The sequence below is a fragment of the Vipera ursinii genome, assembly GCF_947247035.1.
Source record: "Vipera ursinii genome assembly, chromosome: 4".
NCBI lineage: Eukaryota > Metazoa > Chordata > Lepidosauria > Squamata > Viperidae > Vipera > Vipera ursinii.
The window spans coordinates 113,565,661-113,575,415 of NC_139514.1; positions in this window are offsets into that span (position 1 = coordinate 113,565,661).

Below are 9,755 nucleotides of genomic sequence, written 5' to 3' on the forward strand. Positions count from 1 at the left end.
GACAATTAACCAGTGCAACAGCTTGCCTTCAGAAATCATGGGCACTCCATCACTGGAGATTTTTAAGAAGTGACTGGACAGTCACTTGTCTGAGATGGTATAGGTTCTCCTGCTTGAGTGGGGGGACTGAACTAGAAGACCTCCAAAGTCCCTTCCAGCTCTTTTCTATTCTATTTTAAACAAAAAAGGAGGTCCAATGGAATATGAATTAATGCCCTTTCTAACTCAAGAATAGTATGGCATTTCCAGGGATTTTCACGTACTTGATGTGGACATCATAACTTTTACCCAGAGTAAAAGGTCTTCAACTTCGTCTCTTTGGGCTATACTAAATTGCTGCTAACATCGAATGTTATTGCTTGACAGTACGTGCATATCATTAGACAATTCCTTTTTTTATTTTGGGAAGAAGGTTGTAGTTTATTGCAGAGGAAAGGCAGACAGAAAGATGGATCCAACAGGAAAAGAAGGACTGAGCACATGTGGGTAGTGGGTTTTTATACCCCCTGGAGGCTATTGTCTAAAGTTATTTCCTGTTTCAAGCTTTGTATTTCCTTTGTCACGTATTCTGTCCTGAGCCTAGGTGTGCCACTCTAGGATTATTGCTGCTTGTCTGTCCAAGCCCACCTCCCTGGGGCAGGGGTATGTAGAAGTCTTCTTAGCTTCAACCTTCCTGAATGGATTATTACATCTGCATTTCTATAGAGTTGGTTTCCGCTTGGGGGAGGGAGACTTGGGACTATTAAGAAAACCTGGGCATGCTTTTCTGTCTTTTTAAGATCCTTTTAGGAAATATATTTTCCTGCCCTTTTAATATTTCCTTCTCTGGGGAGCTGGCTTCCCACAATCCCCGGGAAAGACACTGCTAAAATGCTACATTTTAGATAAATAGATTCAAGGTGCTGGTAATGACCTATAAAGCCCTAAATGGCTTGGGTCCAGACTATCTAAGGGAACACCTGCTGCCGGCATCATCTTCCCATCGTCCTGTGCGCCCCCACAGAGAGGGCCTTCTCAGGGTACCGCCGGTTAATGAATGCTGGCGGGTTATTCCCAGGGGAAGGGCGTTCTCTGTGGGTGCACCTGCCCTATGGAACCAACTACCCGTGGAACTTAGGACTGCCCCCGACCTTCGCTCATTTCGCCGGGACCTGAAAACTTGGCTCTTCGATCTGTTTGGTCCAGACTGTGGGGTTGTTAATTTAACTGGTTTTTAGATTTACTCTTGGGGCTTAAATTTAATTTAATTGTTTTAATTGTTTTTAATTTTTGTATTCATGGTTTTAACTGCCCTGTAAACCGCCCTGAGTCCTACAGGAATAGGGCGGTATACAAATCCAATAAAATAATAAATAAATAAATAAATAAATAAGACAGGGCTCTGTTAGTGATTGGACTGCTTTTATGACATGTTCTCTCCAGGAATGAATAGCCCTTTCATTGGTCATTTTTAAATTCACTTCTATAATACTTCGTTTTAACAAAAAATAAATGTATCACTTCTTGTCTCATCCTGACTATGTTGCCCAGTGAGTTCAAATACAGCAAATGGGAAGTTCTTCCTAATTTCAAAAATAAGACATTTTCCCGGCACTTTATTACTTTTGTTTTAATTTTCTTAGACAGCCCTTTCAAGGCAGAACAATCCCTAACAAAGTCATTTGCAGGAGCAACACTGTCCATTAAAATGCCAGGCAAAAGCTCTCTCTGCCTGTAAAAAGCTGTGTAAATTACTTGCAAAGTAATACCATATAGATAGATAGATAGATAGAGAGAGAGAGAGAGAGAGAGAGAGAGAGAGATGTGTGTGTGTGTGTGTATGTGTGTGTGTGTATAATATATATATATATATATATATATATATATATATATATATATATATATATATATATATATATATATATATATATATATATATACTGTATATATATATATATATATATATATATATATATATATATATATATATATATATATATATATATGAGAGAGAGAGAGAGAGAGAGAGAGAGAGAGAGAGAGAGATTATTTTTTAAACAAAATATTTTCCCTTAAAATAGCTTTGCTGGTCATAACATATATCAATCCTTTAAGCAGAGGCATGCACACACCTCCAAGACTTGTCTCCAAATTACTGCAGTTCTCCTTAGACTTGGCATCTGAATACTCATCTCAGTAAATATGCAAAGAAGATGGAATTACAGCATGAATTACTGGCCAGCTGGTGGACCTGGATCCTGTTTCATAACTACTGAAGGGTTTTTTTGTTTTTTCCCCCACCTTCTTTTATCTCTTGTAACAGACAACCTACCTAGCTACTTGGTCATGCAGGTGAACAAGCACAGTCGCTGACAAGACTGTTGATGCTGGGAAAGCCTGCTAAGATAGTCAGATTCCCAATTCCTCCCCACCAAAAAGAGATCGTTCTACTATAATTGAATTTCTTTCCTTCATCTCTGCCAGTCATATTTGATGAGTGGCTCCTTTGTCATTGCTGCAAAGTCAGAACATGAAAGGATTCTATTCAGGAAGAGATAAGATCTCCCACCTCACAGGGGGCCTGCAAATGTACACGCAGTTCACAAAAGGAACAGGTCTCCTCTGTGGAAAGTCTCACCTACAGCAGGCAGGGTCTGTTCTGTACCAGCCTGCTACCGGCCCTGCAGAAAAGGCAGGGACAACCCCTTTTACAAGAAGGCAAGAGGCTGGAATTACGCCTGCCAAATTTATTGCTACAAAAAACAAACGGAACAAGACAAACCAAGAAACAGGAGCTTTAAGAAACAGGAACTATCCAAGCAGTTGCCTTCAGCAAACCAGCCCTCCCACACATTCCCCTTAAATAGGGCGTGGCTTCTCTCTGCCTCCTTCCGAGGAGCCCCATTGTCTTCCTCTGTTTACTCCTAATTGACTGCCTCCTGCGTCGGGTGTCCTTGAACAGGGCCTGCTGTGGGTCATCTTCAGGCTCACACAGGCTCACACAGCTGGGTCTCCATGGTGACCAAGTGGGAGGGGCCTGGCTGAGGGCTCTCATCAGCAAGATCTTCAACCCCCTCAGCAAGGTCTTTCACCCCCCCTCCTCTGAGTCGTCCGACCCAACTGCCGAACCCACAGGCTGACCCTGAATCACAACAGGGTCTTAATAACAAGAGACTGGGACAAATCTTCCTACCGTTGGCCATGTTCTTGGAGATCTGGTTGCTGGTCAAATCTAAACCTTTCTGGAGGAATCGGATTTTCCCAGTCTATTTTTATATAGATTCAGTTCTGATTTGAATACATTCTGGATACATTCTGGTTATTATGTGGTTTGACACCAGAACAGAAACAGATGGTAGAGGCTGGGATTCTCACCATTTCCCTGGACTTTCTGAAGCTTCTGATATGATGGCCCTTGACCATGGCAACCTCCTGTTGGATTGAATATGGAGACTGTTGTCCTTCAGGAGCTCAAGTGACATTTGAGCAAGCTGCCTGGCTTTTTCTGGGATTGGAAACCGAGCAAGATTAGACTTGATTAGCACTTGGATGGGAAGCTACTATGCATAGGCCAGACTGAGAAGCCAAAAAAATCTCCATTGAGTCAGACAAAAGCAATCCATTTCTGTTCTGTAAGAAAAAAAAATATTGATATTCTCTGAAGCCACTCGACTGAACACAGTTGTGACCTTCACCGTAAACAAATTCAACATCGTGTCCCTTTTTCTGAGGAACTTGGGGATGGCCGCCTTCCTCCCATCTCGTACGAAGATTAAACTGCATGAAGATATCTGGAGTGCTGGAGTTCATCTTTGTTTAGTATCACGCTGAATATTTCCTTTTTCATGAACCAGAGTTGATACAAGAGAGGTGAAGTAATTCTTAGATTCAGTAACGGATAGAATCAAGACCGTTAAATTGAAGCTTACCTCAGACGACATAGAAATATCAGTGGGACATTCATGCTTAGAGGCAGATAGTATTAAGTCTTAACTAGAAAATTTCTTCTAAATGTGAGCTATATAATTTGAGGTGTTTGTAGGCCTTTGGTGCTCTCTGAGCACTGAACACATCATTAACACTGATGAGGTTACCTAGTTTGGGTAATGAAATGTCTGCAAAAAAACAACCAAGCTCAGAGAGCATCAAAGACCCCACAGTTCTCCTCCTCCTCCTCCTCCTCCTCCTCCTCCTCCTCCTCCTCCTCCTCCTCCTCCTCCTCCTCCTCTTCTTCTTCCTCATCCTCCCATTCTCCTTCTCCTTATCTCCACAAACCCCACTCCCTTCTAGCACTGATGATGTTACCTAGTTTGGGTAATGAAACGTCTGCAAAAAAACAACAACCAAGCTCAGAGAGCACCAAAGACCCCTCATTTCAATACTAAGCTACCAATATTTTCCTTTATTGGTATCACCCTTTCCTCTAAAGACACAAATGTATTTCCCAGCTTGTCAACACTTCAGGCTTACAATCAGTGGTGGGATTCAGCCAGTTCGCACCACTTTGGCAGAACCGGTAGCTAATTTTTTGTTGCCCAGGCCCAGAATGGACTTCCGGAAGTCGCATCCACACAGAGAACCGGTTGTTCCCATATTTGAATCCCACCACTGCTTACAGTATATAGCAAGCCAATTAGACTCACTCTGGGGATAGCTTGGTAGAAGTAATCCATGTGCTGATAATGTCCCACTGAGATTAGTACTTTATATCTTTGCAGGGCTACTTTAGAACATGGGCCAGAAACTGCCCTGAAGATACAATGTGACTGCAGTGATAATAATTAACAGATTGGTCAGAATAAAGAAACTATGACAGCTGTTCATTTTTATTAGCTCCTAGTCAGTTTCTAAGCGTAGTTCAAAGGGCTAGTTATGTTTAGAAAAACCCTTTGACAAGGACTGATGACTATTCTTTATCTTTCGTTGCAAAAAAATGTAATTGGATTGTATCTGTGCTGATGTGAATGGAGCGCTAAAAAAATGGATTCCTCTTTCCTGATGTTCTTCAGCAGGAGAAACCACCACCCCCCCCAGGAGAAATTTAAAGCTTCGGCAGAGACACAAAGTCAGGTTAAGTTCCGTCAAATAAAAATTCTGGTGAAAGTTGCAATATTCCCGTACATAAGCAATGCGCACATACTACGTGGTGAATTGGAGCCTGGTCATTCCCTTAAGGCATCTGCAAGCCCTCCACCCCCAACCCTCCATACAATTACCAGAAAGCCTACAAATGTTGCCATCAATCTTTTTCCCTCAAAGGAAACCCGTTACTAACTTCCTCTACTCGTTCAGCATGGAGTCGTTACTGCATCAGAAAGACAAGTGGCAAATTCATTCGTAGCTTCGCCAGAAGTTACTTATGGAAGAGTAATAACGGTATTAATTTCATCACAGATGAGCAAATGTCATATTCTGTGTTTTATTCTGCTAAACATTAGCATGTTATTGTATTTATTTACTTCATTCTGTTTTTATTTCTTTTCCTCTTTTAAAGTTTGATAGGCATTGACAGAGTGGAGTGGAATAGAATAGAAGAGGAGAGGAGATGAGGAGAGGGGAGAATGGAATGGAATGGAATGGAATAGAATAGAATGGAATGGAATGGAATGGAATAGATATAGATATAGAATAGAATAGAATAGAATAGAATAGAATAGAATAGAATAGAATAGAATAGAATAGAATAGAATAGAATAGAATAGAATAGAATAGAATAGAATAGAATGGAATGGAATGGAATGGAATGGAATGGAATGGAATGGAATGGAATGGAATGGAGTGGAGTGGAGTGGAGTGGAGTGGAGTGGAGTGGAGTGGAGTGGGGTGGGGTGGGGTGGGGTGGGGTGGGGTGGGGTGGGGTGGGGTGGGGTGGGATGGGATGGGATGGGATGGGATGGGATGGGATAGAATGGAATGGAATGGAATGGAATGGAATGGAATGGAATGGAATGGAATGGAATGGAGTGGAGTGGAGTGGAGTGGAGTGGGGTGGGGTGGGGTGGGGTGGGGTGGGGTGGGGTGGGGTGGGATGGGATAGAATAGAATAGAATAGAATAGAATAGAATAGAATGGAATGGAATGGAATGGAATGGAATGGAATGGAATGGAATGGAGTAGAGTGGAGTGGAGTGGGGTGGGGTGGGGTGGGGTGGGGTGGGGTGGGGTGGGGTGGGGTGGGATGGGATGGGATGGGATGGGATGGGATGGGATGGGATGGGATAGGATAGAATAGAATAGAATAGAATAGAATAGAATGGAATGGAATGGAATGGAATGGAATGGAATGGAATGGAATGGAATGGAATGGAATGGAATGGAATGGAATGGAGTGGAGTGGAGTGGGGTGGGGTGGGGTGGGGTGGGGTGGGGTGGGATGGGATAGAATAGAATAGAATAGAATAGAATAGAATAGAATAGAATAGAATAGAATAGAATAGAATAGAATAGAATAGAAGATTGCTAATTCATGAAGCGTCCAAGTCTTTATTAAGGTAAGCCAATGAGACAGAAGTTGAAAAGGCACAAAAAGAGATCAAAGTAACTAATAAAAGACTAAAGAATCCATGATTTCTAGTTGGTTGATTTTAGCTGTTCCTCCAGTTAATCCCTCAATTTAGATATCAGTAAAATCACACTTTAATCTGTGACCACACTTTAATTGGTGACTGTCTTAAAGAGGAATGTACTAAAGTCCTTGTTTAAGCAAACATAGTCTTTCTTTAAGGCAGATGATGATTGAGATAACCATATCCTGTCTGTGAAACCACACGTACACATGTAATTTTCCTCTGTAAACTGTTGTCTGATAAGAATGTGCAGGATGTAACCATATAAGGAACAATGTAGAACAATGTATAACTAGGAATTAGAGGTGTATAAATATGTCTGCTCATGAGCCCTTCAGGGTTCAGACCTTTTGCTTTGTTTAAGCCTTCTGAACCTGTGCAATAAACCTTTCCTTTCCTGAAGAGCTGGCGTGAGTCTCTTCTTTCTACTACAGAATAATTTCCCGACCACCAGCTCAGATGCCTAAAGACAGAGTGCTACTTCTCTGGCTTGGCTTTCTACCAAGTGAGAAATGCTTCTGCTCCCGTTGAGACAAAATACAAAATCAAAATATTTCCCCTCTTCTCTTTCTAAAATCCATCTGGAGAGGGGAATCTCCTTACAGCTGGCTTGTTCTCAAAATCTGATGATCCTGGGCTTTGAAAACTATTGCCCTTTTAGCTGGATTGGTAGGTCATGTTTCCTGGAACTTTTCCAAGGTCTGAAACTTTGAGGATTGAATTTCTCCCTCCTCACCACAGTTAATCTAGGATAAATTCAGCAGGGTTTATATCAGAGTGGATCTGTTTAAGATTAAGCTGCCGTTTTCCAACACTTTACTTATCCATGACCTATAGAAAAGAAACCGGTAAACCAGAAAGATTAAGCAAAATAGTACGGTGGGGCTTACCGATTGCCTAGAGAAATTGATTAGATGAGCAAGAAGTGACAGATAGAAACTAATCGAAGAGAGAAACAACCTAGAACTAAGGAGAAACTTCTGACAGTTTAGAACAATTAATAAGTGGAACGGCTGGCCTTTAAAGATTCTGGGTGCTGCATCACTGGAGCCTTTCAAGAAGAGATTGGATAGCTACTTGTCTGGAATGGTGTAGGGTCTCCTGCTTGAGTTGGGGGGGTTGGACTAGAGGACCTCCAAGGTCCCTTTCAACTCTGTTACTCTCTCACTCTCTGTCACATGTAGAAATAAAATGGACTGTTTAGCCTGAGAAACAAAAATGTGTTTAAGGAGAGGTGACTAGATGTGTTTAAGAAGAGGCTGGAGAGCTATGAGTCATAGATACTGGACTGTATACTCAGTAGTATAAAGTTTGTAATTCTATTGTTATAATATATAAAGAGAGAAAGATCACGGCTCAGAACTGTTGTCTATATTGATCATTTTCAAACAATTGAGGCAGGGAGTTGAAAACTGCATTTCAAAAGTTATCCGTCTGAAATTATGCTTCCCAAAAAACTTTTCAAAGTTACCACATCAGAGAAAGCGCGAAAGATTTTTCTCTGACATTACACGTCTGACTGTCACAAAATCATGTCTTCCACGGCAGCAAAGGTATTTTCCAAGCTTACCTGGATGTCATTTCAGCGTAGCTACAATTCAAACGTCAAAAGTAGAAAAAAAAGAGAATAAGGAGCCAGGAGAATTCTGATGTTAAAGTGGCGTCTAATTTGTCTGCATTCGCAAAAGTTTCACAGAAGTCCAGAAATGGATTAAAAAGTTGGTTTGTTTTTTTCCCCAAATGAATTCCAAAATGCTTAATGGGATTGCAAAAGTTGTTTCTAGTTTTTTTTTGCAAGTGCACCCTTGCTATCTAGGACTATTGTGGCTCAAGAGATTCCTTTCTGATAGTATTGTTGCCATGTTTCTCAAGACAAAATTGATGGATATTTAGACCTGGCTTGAAAAATGGAAGGGGTTGACATCTTAAGGGTTAACTCCACTTAGAGTCACTTTGTGAGAGATGAGAAGCCATATAAATATGAGAAATAAACTCCAAATGAGGAGGCAACAAAAAGATGTGCCCCAGTGGGCTGCTTCTTCAGGATGAAAAGGGCAAAACTCATTTCTCTAGTGACTAGTTAGTAATGAAAAACATTGGGCTGTCCTAAAGTAAGAATAGAGGGACGCGGTGGCTCAGTGGGTTAGGACACTGAGCTTGTCGATCAGAAGGTCCGCAGTTTGGCGGGTCGAATCCCGAGTGCCACGTAACAGAGTGAGCGCCTGTTACTTGTCCCAGCTTCTGCCAACCTAGCAGTTCGAAAGCACATAAAAATGCAAGTAGAAAAATAGGGACCACGACGGTGGGAAGGTAACAGCGTTCCGTGTGCTTTTGGCATCTAGTCATGCCGGCCACATGACCATGGAGATGTCCTCGGACAAGCGCTGGCTCTTCGGCTTTGAAACGGAGATGAGCACTGGCCCCTAGAGTTGGAAACGACTAGCACACATGTGCGGGGAAACCTTTACCTTTTTAAAGTAAGAATATGAAATAATTAGCAATGTTTAGGAAAATGCCAATAGGATGGAAGAAAGGGAGGAAACTCAGTTATAGTTATGACATACGATTCTTCAACTTTGAATCTGATTCATGATTCTTGAATTTGCACATGCCACTCATTCTGTTTAAAAGCTTCCTCAGAATGTATTTTATATGAAGTTGTAAAGTAAGCCAATTTTGCCCATGATCACTGAGACCATTAATATTGTTTAATGTGGAATTTACCTTATTTTTCTTTAAGGGGTTGAATGGGAATGGAGAACTAACCAATCTTGTAGACAAGGGGATCATGCCATAGCTTCAAAAAATTATGAAGTCTGGAGTGTTATGGTTCCAACAGATGCAATTCTTCAAAGAACCTCAAGGCATTGTTTACCTTAAGGAGTTAGATTCAAATTTGGCACAGAGACAACCCTGGATACATTGATGATTCTTGGGGAAAAGATTGCTGAGTGTGACTCTACTAATATTCCTGAGTCTCCCAAAGTATCTTGCTTGTAACTCTTGAGCAGATTGGAGGTGGACGGTGGTGTTTCTATTCCTGTCACAAAGTGATACTGGAAAACTTCCACACAACCCTCTGGGAATAATTCTGTTTTCCTGTGCTATTTAATGTATTATGAAGGTACTGAGAATGATAATCTGAGTGTTTGGAGCCAATGATTAATTTGCTGATGATACAGGAAGCCCTATGCATTTTCAGACAAATGG